The sequence below is a fragment of the Stenella coeruleoalba genome (genome assembly GCF_951394435.1).
Source record: "Stenella coeruleoalba genome assembly, chromosome: 21".
NCBI classification, from domain to species: Eukaryota; Metazoa; Chordata; class Mammalia; order Artiodactyla; family Delphinidae; genus Stenella; species Stenella coeruleoalba.
In genome coordinates this window covers 10,605,285-10,627,223 of record NC_137167.1, presented here as the reverse complement: position 1 = coordinate 10,627,223, position 21,939 = coordinate 10,605,285, and the positions used below count along the sequence as shown (strand labels likewise).

At 39.9% G+C, this 21,939-nt stretch overlaps 1 protein-coding gene across 4 annotated transcripts in view; it reads right to left on the bottom strand.

Annotated features, from left to right (window-relative positions):
- Window positions 1–21,918, bottom strand: part of FUT10 (fucosyltransferase 10) — a 267,866-nt gene extending 245,948 nt beyond the window's left edge. The window contains exons 1-2 of one of the 4 annotated variants that reach the window (XM_079909054.1): window positions 21,340–21,918; window positions 20,314–20,483 (exon numbers count right to left, since the gene is read on the bottom strand). The gene's annotated coding sequence lies outside the window, so the exon portion shown is untranslated. Of the gene's footprint in view, window positions 1–7,225; window positions 7,631–20,313 lie in introns of those variants that run through there. The other 3 variants (XM_079909062.1, XM_079909061.1, XM_079909055.1) reach the window with 3 other exon arrangements.
- Between the last annotated feature and the right edge of the window lie 21 nt (window positions 21,919–21,939).

The following is a 21,939-nucleotide window of genomic DNA, read 5'->3' as shown; positions in this document are numbered from 1 at the left end:
TAAACCAGAAGGCATCAAAAAAAATCTGTAACAAATGAGCAATATTTTAGCCATAGTGCAGAAGATTTCATAAATGTAGTCTTGCAGGGTTACCATGTAGAAACCCAAAGCTTAAAACTAAAAGGAGCCTTTGAGATCATTTAGACCTAATACCTCACTCACAGATGAGGAAACCAGGACCAGAGAGATGAAGTGACTTGCCCAAGGTCAGAAAGTCCATTACAGGAGAGTGAGAGATCGACAATCAGGTCCCGAGACTAAAATGATGCTTCCACTTAATTTTCCCTGCCATCAGACTTGAATTCCAAAAGTCATTGACATGTAGTCATTTCCTTCTATCTGAGTTTCAAAAGAGCAGAGAAGTGGAGCAGAAATAACCAGGACTGTCCATCCACTCCTGTAAAAATTAGGCAACAAACAAATCAAAGTTTCAGGCATTGATTAGAAATGGAAAATGATCAACTGACCCCAGTTCCCCCCAAGGAAAACAACTTCAGCTACAACATAAGGAATTCAGATTACTGATTTATTTGTTTAGTCTTTTATGGCAAATGCACTAAAGCAGTGGGTTATATGGGTAGTACAGTTCTCTGGACATCTTGAAATAAGATTTCCATCCATCTGAAATGGATGATCTCTTCCAAAAGTTTTTTAAATGCACTAAATAGTCCCATAGAATGCCTCTTATTCCCGGGGTTCTCTGAAGTCAAATGTCTTGAGCAAATGACCCTGTGGAGTTCAGAGGAAAGCAAGGATCAACATTCCAGAGGAAGGGAGTGCTCCAAGGGTTGATCTAAGATCTGACTGTACACCTCTCAGATACAGAATTGAAGATACAATGAGAAATATAAAAATGATGTAGAATTCTGGCTAAATGCCTTGGTCTTAAAGGTATGCTCCCCTCTCATGCATCTACCTTAATTAACTTTTAAGTCTAGGCTATTTCTTCTCCTCAGAAACAAAATAACTCTTGGTCTCAGAAACAGCCAAAAGCGCAGTTTTCTTCTTTCATCCACAGAAGTCTCGCAATCCACAGCGCCTAAGAGAACGGGCTCTAGAGTCAGCCTGCCAGGATTCAAATCTCAACTCCCCAGCCTCTCCTTGATTCAATTCCCAAAATGTAGAAAATAAGGTGCCTAATCAGAGAGTTACTGTGACAATTCTATGAGATAAAACTGGCAAAACACTTATTTCAGAGCCTGACACATAATAAATATCCAAGAAATGTTTGCTATCCTCATGTTTAAATATTATTATAATTTTTATCATAGCTTTAAGTGGAAAATGAAGTTGAATTCATATAAAGTATGATACTGACAGATCAACTGGAACTTCACAAGGAGGAAATACTTTGCCAAAGAAAAAGAGATCATGAATATTTGTTGAGTGACCTATTACGTCCTTTCTTAAGTACTCAGCATGCATGAGCTCATTCAGTTCTCCCAACAACTCATGAAGTAGCAATTTTTAGCCTCATTTTTAAGGGTAAGAAAGCTGAATTTGAAGGAAGTAAAGTAACTTGCCCAAGACTATAACTTTGATGAGTAATACAACCAGAAACTAGTCAGACTCCGAAGTTCATACATTTTTTTTTTTGCGGTACACAGGCCTCTCACCGTTGTGCCCTCTCCCACTGCGGAGCAGAGGCTCCGGAGGCGCAGGCTCAGTGGCCATGGCTCACGGCCCAGCCGCTCCGTGGCATGTGGGATCCTCCCAGACTGGGGCACGAACCCCGTGTCCCCTGCATCGGCAGGCGGACTCTCAACCACTGCGCCACCAGGGAAGTCCCACACATTCTTTTTATATTTTGTTAACACAAAGGCTATAAAATTCCCACCAGATAATACTAACACTCACAGTTTATCTGCCTAAATCACAGAAAAAAACCTCTGTACAATAGCTCTCTGTCAGATGACGTACCAGGGAAAAAAGTATCAAAAGTCCAAAAGAACCTGAAAAGCACCTTTCCTTCTACTCAGTAGATGCTAGTAGCTATTAATCACATAAAATGGGGAGCTAGCACATTCGGGCACCAATCCGAGCTGCCATTTATATGTAATATACATTTGGACAAGTTGCTAAATCTTTCTAAGCCCCAGTTTCTTCACAGTAAAGAATAAATGTTAACTCTCATTATTTCTTTCCCTTTTATAACAGAAAGGTTATCTACTTTTTGTTTTATATGCAAAAGCAATTTATTATAACTACAATTAATGTAACCCAGATTAGGTAATGAAATAATATTACCACTTTAAATGGATATAAAGCTAAATCATTTTCAAAAGATTTTTCAATATATCACTCCGCTCAATCTTATCCATTAACCACTTTGTAATGTAGGTATGGCCATTATTATTATTCTCGGTTCCCACAAATAAGGAAACAGATCCTTGTAAGTTTAAGTGATTTACCCACAATCATAGTTTTTAAAGATGACGTGGGTCTAGAAATCAGGTCACCTGACTCCAAGATCAGTGGAAAAGAAAGAGAAGGGGAAAATAGTGACAGCTTGTTAAGAGTACAAAAGAGTCAGGAATAAAGGAAAACAAAAGATGGAGAGAGTGTGTGAGGACACAGTTTGGGATATTTTTACAGCTAGTACATGGCTCAGACCTGTCCTCGGGCCTTTTTAAGTCTTTACATGGCTGTACAAATTATGACAGAAGAATTTAAGGTTACAAATTCCCTTCCATCCAAAGAATCTCAATTTAGGTTATATTCCCCAAACCAGAAGTACATAGTGTGGTCTCAAGGACTGAGCTGTGGGTAAATACCCACCACTAAAGAAGAGAATCAGCTAGTGTAGATGGTATTATGATTTAGAGCAGGCAGCAATCAACCAGGCCTTGGGGCACATCAACTGAATATACCTATGGCATTAATTACCTGGGAGTTTTTCATCAAGTAAGCAGTTCCCCGGCTGGTGGGACAGATGGGCTTGCAGAGAGCACCGTGAAGGCCAACAAGCTCCAATACAATGGGACTCCAATGGGTCCCCAAGAAGAAAGCTCCCTTCTGTTTCATCGTTGCCCCCAGGGTGAATCTCAGAGTCCTCCAAGAGAGTGCCCCAGAACAGTCCTTCCCAGGCTGGAGTAGTGTGTGTTTGTTCAGACAACCATGCAGATAACATCTGAAATGGACTTACTAACCGACCCTCATGACCCAAGCACTGAGCCCTGAAATGCATCGTATGGCTGTGTGCACGGCCTGGGGCCGGCCATCTGCTGCCCAGAGAGGGGTCTGGAGCTGAGCGTGACCATCTCACACTCCTGCAAATGCTATTCCATCAAAACCAGCAACACTTTCACTCCAAAATAATTTCAGCGTTGTCCGCTTTAATTTGAATTAAAATGGACAGAAGAGAGACTGAACATCTTAAAGTGAATTAGCAGCCTGAGGATGCCAGCTTCAAATGTCAGCCACACAGGGCCGGCCCAAGGTGCAGGTTAAGGGCCTCAGAAATGGGACTAAGAAGACTTCCGCCCTGTGTCTCTGAGTGTAAAATGAGAAGCCAACCCTAGGTGACACACACCGGGGAGCTCTGGGAAGCCTCCTTGGATCATCTCTTCTCTAGTGATTGGTGAGTCACTTGGGTTAATGAGCGACTGTCTTAACTGAGTTTAAGGGTATATCAGGGAGAGCCTTTCAAAGGAATGTATCTAATTACCAAACAAATTATTCACACCAAAGTGTCATTTTCAAATAAGTTGACTCTCCCAACCTGTTTTCATTTTATGACGGGTAAACCCTCAGAGCGTCCCTTTAAGTGGGGTGCTGTCCTGGGAAAGGCTGATGACAAGGCAGGCAGATGGGAAGGTCTAAGGGCCTCCGGACAACTCTCCAGGCAATTTTTAACTAACTCTCTTCAATTCTACTTGTCCTCATGGACACTTCTCATCATTTGACTTCAAAAGCTTGATAACTGGGATTTCTACCAGTCTGACCCACTAGCATCCTCCATTCAGCTGTAGAGATGTTGTTGGAATGTAGACTGTATATCTCTCCTCTGATTAAAATCCATCAATGGCTTCCCAAAGAGTTCAATATAAAGACCAAATTCATCAGTTTAGAAAACAAGACTCCCTGGACCCCGCCCTACTTCTCTAGCTTCTAGCACACACACCCTTTGTTCTGGCTGTTCCTGGGATACAACTTCCTGTTCTGTGCTCTGGTCCCTACCTACAACACCCATACCTCTTTCACTACCATAGCCATTCTCCTGGACGTTCAAGGCTACCTGCTTTGGGAAGGGTTACTCCTCCCTAGTACCAAGTCAGGAGATCTAGATCCATACCTTGTGCTTGTTTCTATCACAGCAGTGGAGAGAATGCTGGGGGGTTTTAGGAAACTCTTTAAAGCTGCTTTATTGGGTACATATAAAACAACTGTCGAACATTAAAAAGTTGACTAATGTAAACAAAAAAAAAAGTTGACCAATGTTGTTAATTATCAGAAGACTATCCCTTGGCCTGATGAGCATGGTGTGATGGTTCCACAGTTTCCACTTTCATCCAGTTTTCTTTATTAACATTTATTTGTGTTAATGTGTTCCTCAACCTTTTTTAATAGACTTCAGATTTTGCTGAGTATTTATTTTTAAGCAGAGTGCTCTGGCTTGCAGATTTCTATCTTGGAAGGTGATCCTCTTGGCCAAGCACACATTGCAGGAGAAACAAAGAGAATAATGAGAGAGAAAGGGATACTGACAGCCTCGTGAATCAAGACTGGTGATTAACAGGGGTGATTAACTGGGGGAAGGAAGTTGCAGCACGAGCACCTTTACTTTTCTATTGCAGAACTGAAGGTGATGCCATTCTTAAATTCCAGACACATACTGAAGCACTCAAATTATACAGTATTTATACAATCTCACTTAGTGGGTCTACTTAATGTAGAAACTAGATAAAAACAAACCCAGACAGACAACTAAATAAAAAGACTCAAATAAAAGCATTCCAAAAAAATAGGTTTTTTAAGTGGAGGAGAGGGTCCAAGACTGGGAAAACTCTGTGTCACACTAAGAGCTGAACCAGCGCCTCAAGAATACGACTCTTTCTTTCTCGTCTTTTTCCTTGGAAGGTGTTCTTTGTAACTGTTCTTTCTCCAACAAGGGCTAATTGGTTACTCAGTAACAATTTTCCTTCCTGGCAAAAGGTTGTGAATTAAAGGCCCTCACCGCTTTGATCATTCATGTAATCATGAGTGAGGAACCGATTAACAATGACAAAATCTGGCTAATACTTCAGATGCCCAAAGACGAAGGGCTGGACCACATGATCTTCTGAGGTTGCATCCCAAAATTGAGCTCTCTGATCCCATGAATAGTGCCCAAGACCACCACATAGAAGAAAAATTAATCAAGTAAAGAGACAGTGATCAAGACAATCTGAGTCATCACAAACTAAAGATTTCTGGAAATATATAAAACAAGAAATATTTCTATATGACAAGTTTTAGGATTACTTGATCTTTATTCTCCTTTTGACTAATTCAACATTAACTTCTGAAAACTCAAATTTTATTCTCAAGTAAATGTCTGAAAAATACTGTAAATAAAGATAAACTTATTCTTTTTTAATGTTTAAAAACTCATGGTCAAGAACCCTATTACAAATGTTTATTGTAGAATGCTGGTAATTGAATTAGGTACTAGACTTCTTACTGACATCAACTCTTTACATTCCAAATTTAGAGAGCATTTAAATATGGGTTGGAAACGTCTGCAAACTGAGCAATAATTACACATATATGAATCACATCATTGTTTGTCCAAACAATACGTTCATTTTCTTTATTTCCTAACTTTAACCCTAGTGTGAATTTTTTTCAGAAATGTTGTTTTAAGATAAAACTTGAAAACTACTTTTTTTTTTTTAGTTGAAGAATTTAAGATGAGCCATAGAACAGTAACAGCTGAGACTGTATATTTAAATTCACTGTTACACACTGCCATCTAGCAGGAAGGCAGCAAATGAAGAGTCAGGACAGCAATTTCAAAAATGGGGCAGACCTACATGATCCTCGGATGCTAGGACATTGCCTCTGGCTTACAGGCAGGAGAGGGGGAAAGTTCTAACATTGAGGCTAGATGGGTGGCTCTGCCCCTTTATTGTGCAAATACCTGGGCCGCTTATTCAATGCAGAGAGTAGCCAGGACCCACTTAAGAGTCCCCCTTGGGAGACCACGTGGACCAGGCAGGAGAAACAATGCCCTAGTTGTAGAGTGACATCACTAACAAGCCCACCAGTGGTCATGAGTTTCTAGGGTGTCTCATCTTCAGAGAAGGAAGGATGTATAAGGAGATTGAGGTCCTGAAGACCAACTTGCCAGATTCAAAATTACAAGCAGCCCTCAAATGAAATGCACAATCCAGGTCACGACATGCATACTACTCTACCCGACTATCGCAGGGCTCTGTGACAGTTGGGGCCTGCTGGAGCAAAACAGTCATTTTGCGTGGCATTTGCTGTATATTAAAGAAGTGTTAAAAGATCTCCCCAAAATGTCTTAAAATCACACCAATGTTCTTTTTATACGTTACACTAGCTGAGTTCTGAGGGCACTAATCAGGTGCAAAAATACCTAAGAAATGGCTTGCATATGATAAGCAAAGCCTGCAGTGCCGGGGACTCTCGCGGAGCATCTTCTCCGTTAAATACGCAATGCTCTCTCTACAGCTCGACAGCCAGAATCGCTTCTACTTCAGCACACAAAATTAGCAACAAGTGATTCTCAGTCAAGACACGGGGAAGAAGGAAGCCGTTCACAAAGCACAGAGGCGGAGTTAGGTTCTGGAATTGGTGGGGCTGGGAAGATCGTGGCAGAGGGGGAGGTACGCGAAAACCTTCCTTGGGAGGGGGGTAGGGGTGGAGGCGACGGGAACCCGCGCGCTTCCCGGGGCTCCCGCCGAGGCCTCTGCTCATCACTGCCTCCCACCTGTGCTTTTCAGCAGCCAGATGGGTTTGCATCTCAGGCAGTGTCCCTGGAAAGCACTGCCCAAGGTTTCCCAAAGCAGACTTGGATTCTTTCTCAGCATACTACTCCGCCTTCCTCGACACACACTCCCGTCTGGGCACAAAGAGGTTTCCTACGGCTGTGAGTCCGGTGGGCAGCGTCCTAGCTCCCGCGCGCGTCAGCCAAGTCTCTTTTCGTTTCTCGGCACCGAGACTCCGCTCCCACCAAGCCACTGCTCAAGCCAGGAAAGACCCAGAGGTTCACACTCACCTCGTCATGGAGAAGTAGGCTCCCCACGGCCGGCTGCAGCCCCGCGGTTTTTCACTTTCAGTTTGCGCCCAGCCGGAGTTCAGGCGAAGACTCGGAGAGGAGATTTGGGAAAGGGGATAACCCTCGGCGCGTCCAGGCCCAGCGATCCTGGATCCGGGTTTTCATGGATGCCCCGTTTAAAAGCCTGCGGCGCCTCGGTTCTGGAGAAACACACGCCCGCCCCTCACTTGCCAGTCCGGGGCGCGCAACCCTCTCAAGTTCCTGGGAGGCTCCTGAGACCCTCTTTCTTCTGCTTCTCAAACTCTAACAGTGGAGCGCCTTCAAAGTCACCTATTCAGGAAAACTGAGAACCTTTTAAGCAAATCAGAGGCCTGGGTACCTTTAATCAGCTGCCAGTGTTTGGTAGCCTGAGCAGGATCATTTAGCTCTATTTTACTGACTTTTAGCTACTGAATTCCAAACTCAGAGAACCCAATTAAAATTATTTTGGCCTAGTCTAGACAGGAAGTGATAAACCTAGGGAGGTCTTTCAAGACCTTGGGAGGGCCAGGACTGAGGTGAGGCGTCTAGGGATCAACATTTGAGGAGGGATTGACCCTCAGAGTCATGCACATGTTGGGCACGCTTGCAGGAACCTGACAGTGATTGCTGCCAGAGGCCTGCCTCACTCTCCTCCAGGTCCTGAGAGCTCCAGTGCCAAGCACCTCAGTTAACTTCTCTGTAAAAGCAGGTTGATAGTAACGATATCAACTTCTAGAAAACACCAAACACACAGGGAAAGACTGATAAACTGGATGTCATTAAAAGTAAGAAATACTGTTCATCAAAAGACACTATTAAAAGAATTGGAAACAATCCAGGGAGTAGGTGAAGAAATCTGCAATCGATTTATCAAACAAAGAATTCATATTCAGAATAAAGCAAGAACATCTACAGTGCAATAAGGAAAACACAGTCCAACAGAAAGGGGGAGGGAAGGGACCAAGGACACACAGCACTGCACCAAAGAGGAATCCAAATAGCCAATGAGTACGTGAAAAGATGCTTAACTTCCTTAACCATTCAGGGAAATGCAACTTAACACAACAATGATATACTATTTACACACCCACCAAAATGGCTACAGATTTTAAAACTGATAATACTGAGCAAAGGCAAAGCTGTGAAACACATGGAACTCTTGTGCAGTCTTAGTGGGGGTATAATTGTTACAGCCACTTTGGAAAACTTGTCTATCAGTATTTACTAGAGTCAAATAATTTTACTCCAAGGTACATGCCTAGAAAACATGCATACATATGTATATCAAAAGACAGGTATATAACGGGGCCACAAAACACACCTTAACATATTTCAAAGAATAGACATCATACAAAATATGGTCTTAGACCACAGAAGAATTAAACCAATTAAATCAGTAACAGAAATATTCTAAAATACTTGGCAATATTTTGGAACATCCCCAGATATTTGAAGATTAAATGACACACTTCAAAATAACACATGAGTCAAAGAAAAATTCTCCAGAGAAATCAAAATATTTCGAACCAAATGAAAATGAAAATATAACCTATCAAAATTTGTGGGATGCAGTGGAAGCAGAGCTTAGAGGGAAAATTGTAACACTGAATTATATCATTGAATGTTAGAAAAGAAAACATCTAAAATCAATATGCTAAGCTTCCATTGTAGGAAACTAAAGAAACAGGAGCAAATTAAATTCAAAGTAAGCAGAAGAGAAGAAATAATAAAAATTAGAGCAGAAATCAATGAAACTGAAAGCAGGGAATTGACAGAAAATCAATGAAACCAAAAGTTGGTTCTTTGAAAGGATCAATAAAATTGACAAACCCTTACCTAGGCTAACCAGTAAAAAAGCGAGAAGACACAAATTACTAATATCAGAAATAAAAGAGGGGCCATTGGACATTAAAGATAATAAAGGTCAAGAGAATGAGACAAGTCCAGACTAGGAGAAAATATTTGCCAAAGTTATATATGATAGAGTCCAGTTATCCAAAATATACAAAGAACTCTTAACACTCAACAATAAGAAAGCAAACAACCCAATTAAAAAATGGGCAAAAGACCTGGACACATCACCAAGGAAAATATATAGATGGCAGATCAGCATATGAAAAGATGGTCAACATGTCATCTTGACTACTATAATACCTTCCCAACAGCTCCCTGCTTTCACACTTGCCTCCACATGACAGCCAGAGTGATCCTTTCAAATCAGAAATCAGATCATGCCCACATTCCACTCAAAAACAGCCATGTAAAATAAAGTCACGAACTATAAGGTCTTATACGATCTGGCTTTTGGCTACTTCTCCAATTTTCTTTCCCAGTATTCTCCAGCTCACTCACTGCTTTCCACCCACACTGCCCCCTTGCTGTTTCTCAGACACACCAAGCCTGCCCAAACTCAGCCCCTTTGGATTTGCTTGTTCATATGCTTAGAATGGTCGTTCCCCAGGCATTTGCATGGCTCACTTTTTACTGTTTCACATTCAGGAAATCGTGGTAGTTTGTGTTTTTCAAGGGATTGTTTCATTTCATCACAATTGTCAGATGTATGTGTGTAAATTTGTTCATAGTATTCCCTTATTATCCATTTGATATTTTTAGTGATATCCCCTGTTCCATTCCTGATATTGGAAATTTATGTCTTTTCTCTTTTTAAATTTGTCAGTCTCTACAAGTTTGTCAATTAATCTTTTCAAAGCACCAGCTCTTTGTTTCACTGATTTTCTCTATTGTTTTCCTGTTTTCAATTTCAATGATTTCTGTCCCTATCTTTATTATTCCTCCCTTCTGCTTGCTTGTGGTTGATTTTGCTCTTCTTTCTCTTGGTTCTTGAGTCAGAAGCTTAGATTATTGGTACTTTTCCTCCTTCCTAATGTATTTGCATTTAATGCCATAAATTTTTCTCTCAGCACTACATTAGCTGTGTCCCACAAATTTTGAGATGTTGTATTTTTAATTTTCATTCAGTTCAATGTATGCATTGATTTCCCTTGGGACTACATTGATTATTTATAAATATATTATTTACTTTCCACATGTCTGGAAAATTTCCTATTATTCTTCCAGTTATTAATTTCTAGTCTGATTCCATTGTAGGCAGATAACATACTCTGTATGATTTCAATTCTTTTTAAATTTACTGAGGTTTGTTTTATGGCTCAGGATATGGTCTATCTTGGTATATGTTCCATGTGCACTTGAAAAGAATGCATTCTATTGTTGAGTGGAGTAATTTATAAATGTTGATTAGATCCCATTGATTCATGGTGTTGTTGAGGTCTTCTATATGCTTGCTGCTTTTCTGTCTAGTTGTTCTATCAATTGTTGAAGTGTTCAGCTAAAATTGTGCGTTTGTCTGTTTCTTCTTTCAGTTCTATCAGTTTTTGCCTTATATATTGAGCAGCTCTTTTGTTTGGTGCATACACATTTAGGTTTGCTTTATTTCCCTTTACATTTCTTTACCCTTCACCATTTATAACATAATTGTCTTAAGTACTTCCTCTACATACATTTAGAACCACATTAAACAATGTTATAACTTTTGCTTTAACTGTCAAACATAATTTAGAACATTCAAGAAGAGAAGCAAAACCTACTGTATTTATCCATAATTTTTCTTACCACGTTCTTTATTCCCTCCTGATACTCCAATGTTGATCATTTCTGTTTAGAGAACTTCCTTTACCCATTCTTTTAGGATACATCTACCAGCGACAAATTCTCTTCGTTTTTCATCTGAGCATGTCTTGATTTCTCCTTCATTCCATATTTTTACCGGTTATAGGATTCTAGGTTGGGGTTCTGTCCCATTTCAGAGTTGGGACCAAAATCTTAGGGGCATTTTCCTCTTTTGTCATCTCTGTCATAGTATCTGACCCAGACCTTGTGGATTCACAGACACATCTAACTCAAATGTAGTCCTGCTTGGGAGATGTCCAGAGCTTTAATCTGTTTTACTAGTATTTTTTATTTTTTAAAGGTGGCTTTGACCCCCAGTTGCACACATGTCCTTTTTTTTTTACCAGGTGGCATAAGGGTTAGAGGCATTGTGGCAGGCGGGGAATAAAAGTTCTCTAAAACCCCAACCCCCTACAAAGGCTTATATTCTTTTACATTTTTAGGAGTTGTATAGTCTTGTATTTTACCAAAAACCGTGTTGGGGATAACTTGCATCTTATCTGACCAAATGACTTTCAGAACCTTATATGGTGTCTGGAGCTTTAATTTTCCCCGGGTTCACTGTCCATCTTTTGTTTTTTCTTTTTTTCCCATATGTTTCAGCAAAACCTACAAAGTGTCCTGCAACAGAGGCAAGTCTTCACATGTTAATATTATATCATTAATGTAACTGGCCCGTTTTACTAATGTGAGGAAGGAGACCAGGGACAGGTCTTGGGTTACCATCCCATGACATATGCGTAACCTGTGTAGGTAACCTGGGGGAAGCACTTGAAAGGTAACCTGGGGGGAAGCACTTGAAAGGTTTATTATTGTCTTTCCCATGCGAAGGCAAGTTGATCTTAGTTATCAGAAATGTGTACTTGTTGGAGCTTTTTTTTTTTTTTTGTAAATCTCTATGAAGGTGAAGCACCTTTGTAGAAACACCTTTGTAAAAGCATCACAGTAAAACAGTAACTGTCTGTAAATGACAAAAGACTTTAAAATAGCCATGGTTAAAGAGCTGATAAAAATTTTTTAGACACAAAATCTTTGTATTCTAGGCAGACTATATTAAAGGTAAAGAAAAACCTTTGTTCACAATTTTTAAAAAGCAGAGTAATAATCTAAGAAAATTTTATTCTTTTAACAGAGAGAAAACCAAATTTTAATTTTGTACCATGTACTTTTGACATTAATTTTTTCTTAAATTTAAATAATTTAGTTTAATCTTAGCTTGACCACAAATAAATTTTTTAAAGGTTTTTCCTTCACAAATCTTTTGATTTTTACAAAACTTGTGATTTTACAAATCTTTTGTGATTTCCGTAAACATTTTGTAACTTTTTATATCTCATTAGGTTTTATCTTTTTAAATTTTGAAATAATAATTTTATTTTAGGACAAAATTATTATCTTTTTAATTTAAAACATGTCCTTTATATCTGTGGACAAAAAGATGTCTGACATTCCAGTAAACAACAAATGTTCCCCACCATCAGTCCATCAGCTACCACAGTCACCCCTGATGGTGTACCCTGAGGGGAATTCAGAATGGAAAAAAACAGGATACTGGCCCTAGATAGTTAAGTGCATATCAGTGGAAAAATTTCAGTGAACCCAGACGCTTGCATCTTCCCATACACAGAAAAGCACTAAAATCATTAACTTGAGATGTCTGTTTTTGTGATTAGCAGTAATCTTTTGAGGTTTGACTACATAGTTTTTGTGTGTTTGTTTTGGTTTGTTTGTTGCAAAAACTCCTATATTTAGGCTCCTCCCTTACCTCTTTGCAACAGTTCCTCACTAATGTCCTCCAATAAAGCATAATTCTCAGCTTTTACGTTGTGCAACATTTTTTATCTAAAAACAAAACAAAATACATTTTATTTTCTTTACCAGAAGTGCATCTCACCCTTCTTTTACCAGAAACACACATTCTACTTTTTATATACACTGATTTTTTTTTCATCCTTATTATTTCTACTAGCTTTGTAAAACAAAAAAAGCAAAACAAAACCTTAGTTCTTTTACAAATCGATTTTGGCAAGAGAACTTTTATGAAAAAGCCCTCCATCCACTCACCCACCCCCTTTTTTTTTTAGCATCTATGGGCAATGTTTTGTTTAACTCCTGAAGTGTTTACGTTTTAAAAACACAGTAAGATTTACAACCACAAGGGACAGAGAACAAATGTAAGTTTTCTCCTAGGCTTTGGGGTAATTGTTATTTAAAGTTTCCCTTTGTATTAGGAGTCAGATGGCAAGAGGCTTTTTGTTCTTTTCTCATCAATCACTTCAACATCCTCCTCTTTTTCTTCTTCTTCCTAGAAACTCCACCTCTTGGTATCCTAACCAGGTTTTGTCACAAGCTCAGGTCTCTAAATTTACCAACCTGCTCTCCCACCCTGTGTGTCAGCCCAGAGCTAGCAGAGCAGTGAATACTGCACATCCTTCCGTACCTCAGCTCTTCCTTTAACGTTTTAACTTTCATTTCAGCCTCTAGTTGGGCATCGATGCCCAGCCCGAACTGCCCCCAGTAGAGGCCAGCCCCCCGTGGCAGCCACAGGTTTCCCTTCTTTGTCACAGGGCACTCTGCACAGTTCCTTAAACACCGCATGGCAGCAGCCGGCGTTCTCAGGGCGCCCCTGTACACATGCATTGGCCCACAGGCATCCCACACATCAGCCACGCCTGCCCACGGAGAGGTGGAGGGCCCACCTGAGATCTCCCCCTGTGGATCCCTCTTTCCTACAGCCCATTTCTTTGGTCTCCTGGCTCACTCTTCCGCTGTTGGTTTGCAGCCTCCCAGGGAGCTTCCTGGGTGAAACGTGAAATCACCACCCTACCCCAGCACCACCGCCACCATAAGCAGGGAAGGGAGAAACCAAAGAGGCAGACCACTCCAGACTGGTGGGCAGCAGGTTCAATAAGCAAAGGAACTTACATCGGAGGCTGTAAGGCAAGTAGCTTTCCATACCCACCCACCAAATCTTACAAGTTTACCCAGAAGTTTAACTGGGCTTGGTCATGTACACAGTCCATGTGGTCTCAACATTGCATGACTGTCTCCAGGCTGTGTCCCTGGGCAGCTTCTAGATTGGGGAAGGCAAGCAGAGGGCACATTTCAAGGACAGGGAGTGAGTGAGCAGCCGCTGAATGCCCGGGTCCAGCTTGAAGGCCAAACCTGGGGTCACGTCTTTCTGATGACCTTTCCCAACACATGGCTATGATGTCATCCAACATATTCCTACATCCCTCCTATTTCACGCAGAATGATATTTAAATCATGAAACTTAATCAGATTCAAAATCAAATTGGTTTTTGGTGAGGATACTTCATAAGTGGAGTTGTGTATATTGTATATATCATATCAGAATAAGAATTTTGGTTTATCCTCTCCATCTGTGATTTTATGATTGATGGGGTGTACTTTGGACATTCTGCTGATGTAAAATGGTATCTAGTTATATTTGTAATTCACATTTCACAATTATAGGTTAGAATGAGCACATCGTTTCCTGTGTTTATTGACCATCTGTTTCTTTTTCTGTGATGTACCTATTCACATATTTTGCCCACTTTCTGTTGATGTTTCTCTTTTTTATTGATTAGTAGAAATTCATCATGTGTTCAGGATTCTAATTCTTCTTCAATAATATACATTTCAAATTGCTTATAGTCCCTGTTTTTTCTTTTCATTTTATTTTGACTTTTAAAAAATTAATTAATTAATTAATTTTTATTTTTGGCTGTGTTGGGTCTTTGTTGCTGCACGTGGGCTTTCTCTAGTTGCGGTGAGCGGGCGCTACTCTTCGTTGTGGTGCACAGGCTTCTCATTGCAGTGGCTTCTCTTGTTGCAGAGCATGGGCTATAGGTGCGCAGGCTTCAGTAGTTGTGTCGCATGGGCTCAGTAGTTGTGTCGCTCAGTCTCAGTAGTTGTGGCGCACAGGCTTAGTTGCTCCATGGCATGTGGGATCTTCCCGGACCAGGGATCAAACCCATGTCCCCTGCATTGGCAGGCGGATTCTTAGCCACTGCACCACCAGGGAAGTCCCTTTATTATGACTTTTAATGCCCACAAGCCTTTCATTTTTGTGAAAGGTTATAATTACTAATCTTTTCCTTTATGGTCTGTGCTATTTGTATCCTAATTAAGAAATCTTTTTCTACATTGAGATCATAATGATATCCTCCTCTATTTTCTTTTTAACATTTTGTTTTCACATTTAGGTCTTTATTCTTCTATGAAATAAATTTTTATAATATAATATCCAATTTTATCTTTTTCCACATGAATGACCCATTGTCCCAACACAACTTATTCATAATTCATCCAGTCTGCACTAATCAGCAATGCTACCTCTGTCATATATTGGCTTTCCTTCTATGAGTAGAAATGTTTCTGGTTCTCTGTTCTGTTCCACTATTCTCTTTCTAAAACTTGGTGCCATTGCACATTGCTGCAAATACTATATGTTTAAAATAAAAAAATTTTTTTAGATGTTGGGGGTAGCTTATTAATTTATTTATTTATTTTTGCTGTGTTGGGTCTTTGTTTCTCTGCGAGGGCTTTCTCTAGTTGTGGCAAGCGGGGGCCACTCTTCATCGCGGTGTGCGGGCCTCCCTTGTTGCGGAGCACAGGCTCCAGACGCGGAGGCTCAGCAGTTGTGGCTCATGGGCCTAGTTGCTCCGCGGCATGTGGGATCCTTCTAGACCAGCGCTTGAACCCGTGTCCCCTGCATTAGCAGGCAGATTCTCAACCACTGCGCCACCAGGGAAGCCCTAAAATAAATTTTAATATCTTGTCAGGAAATGGTATTCACCTTGTTCATCTGTTCCGTGCCTCACAATTAGGTGTTTTGTAGCAGGACAGCTATCTCCCTTGAAGGTGGTTGATATTACCATTGTTAAAAATTATCAAGAAAGGCTCCAAAGTAGTCTAACTTATTTCTGACCCACCCTACTACCAAGAACAATTGTTAAAGCTGACAGAATATGATGAAAAGATGACAAAATATGAACACTTGCCAGGCTTACATCCTGAAGGGAAGGGAAAGCCAGAGCGGTGAGCCCACTTATACCCTCAAGGAACCTACATTTTGAAGGTGGCAGTCCAAAGGCCTAGAAGGTGAGCAGAAATATGTAGCTGAAAGGATGTTGAGATGCTGAGCAGAGCTTTCAACAGTTTCACAGGGCTGTGGGGAGGAAAAATGGTCTAGGAACCATTAAAAAGGAGGGCAATATATAACTGACTATAGTAAAATTTAAGAGACATATGAGACATGTTGAAAAGTTCTAACAGAAGTGTCTTAGTCAATTTTCTACTGATAATAATCACAACGATAACTCATTCCATAACGTTTTTTTCATAATACATAGACCTTTAAGATTACCGGATATTTTTTAAAAACTATTTCAATTTATAACAATATTTCTGGTAGGGAATATGATAGGATAATCAATAAAGCACTTCTCAAGATTAAAAATATATTACATTAGGATAAAATTCTGTTGAGGAAATAGAATATATTTTTGTTCAAGAAGAAGGGGAACTATATAATATTTCTGTTAGGGTTTATTCCATTTTTTTAAATGAAAAATTTTTGTTTTCAAATCTCTATGATATTTAGGTTCCAAGAATCCAAATGTAATCTTCTAACATGTCCATGTTTATAATATACCATAAATTACATAATTTTAACTATTTAAATTTACGATGAAAATTCCTAGGTATCAGTTTAATAATGTGTGATGGAGCACACAGTTTTCCAAAATTATTTTAGGGAGCACCCCAGAAAAAAATGTCAACAGTACAGCTCTAAGGTGATCTCACCAGGTTCATGGTTTTAATGAGCTCCAAATGTATATCTATAGTGTTATTTCTCCCCTGAATCCAGAGTTGTATACTAACTGCCTTTTCAGCATTTTCACTTGTATATCTAATTTGGCATTTTGAACTTAACAAGTCCAAAACTGACCACCCACCAAATTTGCACACTTCCCAACACATTCTGGTCACCTAGCTAGCTGCTCAGACCCTAAATGGCAGAGTCATCATTGACTCTTTGCTTTCTCTCACATTCCACATCCAATCCATCTGCAAATCTTCTGAACCATACCTTAAAAATATATCCTACTACCTTCTAACTACCTAAATTCAACCACTGTTAACATTTGGTGCCACTTGCTTGGCCATTCTTTCTCTGTTGGTCTATGTGTGTGTTTGTGCGTATGTCTGTATACACACACACACACACACCTACACATACATATTTTTTTCTATTTCTTTTAGATCCTTTGCATTTCCATATACACTTCACGATAAGCTTGTCAAATTCTATAAGCATCTTATCGGAATTATGATTTAGAAGGCACCGGATCTATAGATCAAACAGTGGAGAACAGATTTCTTAATGACAGTGAAACATTCAAGTCTTGAACATAATATATCTCTCCACTAAAAAAATTGTCTCTACAAAGTTTTTGAAGTAGAAATCTGGTGTCAGGATTTTTGAAAGCCTCCAGTTTGTTTTACTGTGAAGGCGAGGCTGACTACACTTGTGCCTAATTTGGCCCCAGTCTGCTCCCCAGTCTCATGTCCTTTCTCTCTCCCCTTTTCTCACCACCCTCTGGCCCACACGTTCCCCGTGCTACTCCTTGATCACTCCAAGCATCTTATCTCTGGGACTCTGCATTTGCTCTTTATTTGCCTCAACAGATACTCATACGTTTTCATATGACTTATTCCCTCACTTCACTGAGGCTCCCTAGATATCATTTCCTCTGAATCCTTCTCTGATTACCCATTCTAAAAGAGCATCATCATCCTTTCCATCTCTGTTCACTGACCTAGCTTTATTATTTTTTTTATAACATCACCACTGCCTGACATCACGTCATATAATTTATTTGCTTACTATCTGTCTCCTCGCTACCAAGTAAGCTCCATGAGAGCATAGATCCTTTTTTTTTTCACTGCTGCATCTCCAGCACCTAGAACTGTATCTGGCACATAGCAGGTACTCCAAATTATTTGATGAATTAACTAAAGGCTTTTGGAAGGAGAGGAGTGAAAGAAAACATTTACTTCTCACTTAATAGGCTTTAGAAAATAAACTAGCCTGCATTCTTGTATTACTTGTAATTATTTTTTTAAAAATATGTCTCACTTTGAGGATGTTTCTACATTCTGCATTTCCATTTGAAGTCCTCACTCTTTAGGAGGAAAACTTGTTAAGAGCCATTTCTAAGGTGGTTGCAAGTCAATTTTATTTACCAAAAAACCGTTACAACTAAAAAACGAACTCAGTAAGTTGCAGAATACAAAATCAATATACAAAAATCTATTGCATTTCTATACACTAATAATGAACTATCAAAAAGAGAAATTAAGAAAACAATCCCATCTACAATTGCATCAAAAAGAATAAAATACCTAGGAATAAATTTAACCAAGGAAGTGAAAGATCTGTACACTAAAACTGTAAGACATTAATGAATGAAACTGAAGAAAATGCAAAGATATTCTGTGCTTATGTATTAGAATTAATATTAAGTGTCCATACTACTCAAAGCAATCTACAAATTCAGTGCAATCCCTATCAAAATTCCAATGGTATTTTTCAGAGAAATAGAACAATCCTACAATTTGTACGGAACCACAAAGACCCCAAATAGCCAAAACAATCTTGAGAAAGAAGAACAATGCTGGAGGCATCATGCTTCCTGATTTCAAACTATATTATGAAGTTATAGTAATAAAAAAACAGTATGTTATTGGCATGAAAACAAACACACTGATCATTGGAAAAGAATACAAAGCCCAGAAATAATCCATGCTTATATGGTCAATTAACATACAACAAAGAGCGAACAACATACAATGAAAAAAGGACTATCTCTTCAATAAACAGTGCTGGGAAAACAGGACAGCCACATTCAAAAGAGTAAAACTGGACGACTATCTTACACCATACACAAAAATCAACCCCAAATGGATTAAAGACTTGAATGTAAGACCTAAAACCATAAAGCTCCAAGAAGAAAACGTAGCTGGTAAGCTCCTTGTCATCAGTCTTGGCGATGATTTTTCAGATCTGACACCAAAAGGAAAGGTAACAGGAGCAAAAACAAACAAGTGAGACTACACTAAACTAAAAAGATTCTGCACAGCAAAGGAAACCATCAACAAAATGAAGAGGCGGCCTACTAAATGGGAAAACATACTTGCAAATCATGTTTGATAGGGGGTTAAAATCCAAAATATATTTTAAAAACTCATACAACTCAATAGCAAATAAAACCCACAAACAATCTGATTAAAAAATGAGCAGAAGATCTGAATAGACATTTTTCCAAAGAAGACACACAAGATGGGCAACAGGTACATGAAAAGATGCTCAACATCACTAATCATCAGGGAAATGGAAATCAAAGACACAATGAAATACCCTCTCACCCACACAAGTGTTGGTGAAAATGTGGAGAAAAGGGAACCCTCTTGCACTGTTGGTGGGAATGTAAATTGGTGCAGCCACTGTGGGGAACAATATGGAGGTTCCTCCAAAAATTAAAAATAGAACCATGTGATCCAGTAATTCCACTTCTGGGTATTTATCCAAAGAAAATGAATACACTAACTCAAAAAGATGTATGCACTCCCATATTCATTGCAGTATTATTTACCATAGCCAAGATACGGAAACAACCGAAGTGTCTATCGATGGATGAATTTAAAAAGATAATGTAGTATATATGTACAATGGAGTATTACTCAGCCATAAAAAATGAAACCCTACCATTTGCAACAACATGGATGGACCTTGAGAGCATTACGCTAAGTTAAATAAGTCAGAGAAAGACAAATACCCTACAATCTTACTTAAATATGGAACCTCAAAACAAAACCAAACAACAGAGCTCATACAGAGAACAGATTGGTGGTGGCCAGAGGGGAGGGGTGGGATGGGGGCAAAATGCTCCAAGGGGGACAAAAGGCACAAACTTTCAGTTATAAAATAACTAAGTCATGGGGAGATTATATATATACATATGTCATGGGGATATATATATATAACATATAATCAGCATGGTGACTGTAATTAATCATACTGTTGCAAACTTGAAAGTTGCTGAGAGATTTTTTTAAAAAAATCAGAATTAGTCTGTATTCTAAAACACACACACACAATTTGTACCAATTAAATACAATAAAGTTGAAAGGGGATATAAGTTTTCTTTTTTTAAACAGACAATTGTAAAATACTACAGCCAATTCACTATACACAAAAATCATGAACGGCAGCTTTGCATTACAATCTCCAATATCTTACTCATAACATTTCATGTAATATGTCAATTACACCTCAATTTAAAAAAATTATTTACGGGACTCACCTGTTGGTGGTGAGCAGGGACGGAGTGTTATAGTAAATCATACTGAAAACACACACTATTTCCCCTACTTAATTCGGGGAGTGTGCTGTAGTCCAGGTGGTGAGTCTCGTCCAGTTTTTGAGTTCTTCCACATTTTCCAAACTTCCAATCCAGTTTTAAACTTGATTTTACTAACATAAAAGGGTACGGGTATTTCTAGTATGACTTTCCTCTGGTCTCTAAACCAGCCTTGCATAAGGCAGTAGGCTAGTGACAACCATCACACTGGTTCTTCACGAAGCAATGTAAACTATGCTTTTAACATACTGTTACCAAATCCAAGCTCCTACTGCCCGCTGCATGGCAGGCCAATGAATCAAAAGATGAGTTACTGAAGCAAGGAAGAGCAATTTTATTCGGAAAGCCAGCGGATGGAGAAGATAGTGGCTTTCTTTACACTAAAAGGGGAAGGGGTGTGGCTGATTGCTGCAAACTTCTTGGGGCCATAATTCTTTGTTCTTGCAGCCGTCCACTAGGTCAGGTCAGGATGCTCCTATTAGCCTCCAACAAGGCAAACGTTCTCTGCTCTGCAACTTTTTATCTCTATATGAATGGGAAAGGGTTACACCTTTAAAGGTCAGAGCCTTGAGGATGGGCTCTCCCGCATATTTCAGGCTACAGGCAACATTCTTTTAGTTATTAAGCTGTAGCAAAAGCAAGAGAATACAAAGGTGAACTAAAAGCAGCAGATCCAATATGAAGTCACATTTGTGCTTCTGTTACAATAGTACCTGTAGTCCTTGCATACACCCATTTTTCTAATGGGAAACAGCTTTGCTGAAGGTTGACTGACGTGCCCCAAAACATCTAGTAAACTGAAGCTGGTTTTTATAACCTAAATTTGGCTCCCCAAACCAGTGCTAAATCAATGCTTTCTAACAGGGTGGTTCTAATGCCTAGTTTTCATCTGCATGCAACAAAATTATACTATTTATGATATACTAAATTATTTTATAATGTGATATGCAAACTAAGGGCCATCCTTACTCTGGGATTGTGCCTTTCTTACTCCACTGGTATTGAAGTGGCTTTTCTTTTGAAAAACGGTATGAGCTAGTAAAGATTTTCTTCTTCCCCTGTCAAAAGAAAAAGCGCGGGGCGGGGGGTAAAATATCTGACCCAGGAATTTCAAAAGTCAGGACCCAATACCACACCAAACCGGGGGGGGGGGGTGGTAAGTGCGGAAGCAAGGGTCTTAAGTCTAAAAAGCCCGCGTTTCAGGTCCACAGACTCAGCGAAGGAGCGAGAACACTGCAGCCCCGACGGCCCGGAGCTGAGGCCCCGCCGGCGGCGGTGCGCGCCCCGCGGAGGGAAGGCCCAGCGGGCGGGGCCGGCGGCTAACACCCAGGGACCGTCAAACCACTCCCTAGACAGGGGCGCTCCCGGCGCTCTCGGCCTCCGCCCTTCGAAATGCCGCCGGCTCCTGCGCGGGCTCCCACGGGCCCTTAGCCGGGTTTACAGTCCCAAGGGGAGCCGGGGACAAAACCTAAGCGGTACGAGCGCGCGGTGACAGTCCAGTGCCGGCGGCAACCTGGCGGCGGACGCAGAAGTTAGACCGCTCCTTAGTCAAGGAGCGCCGCGTAATAC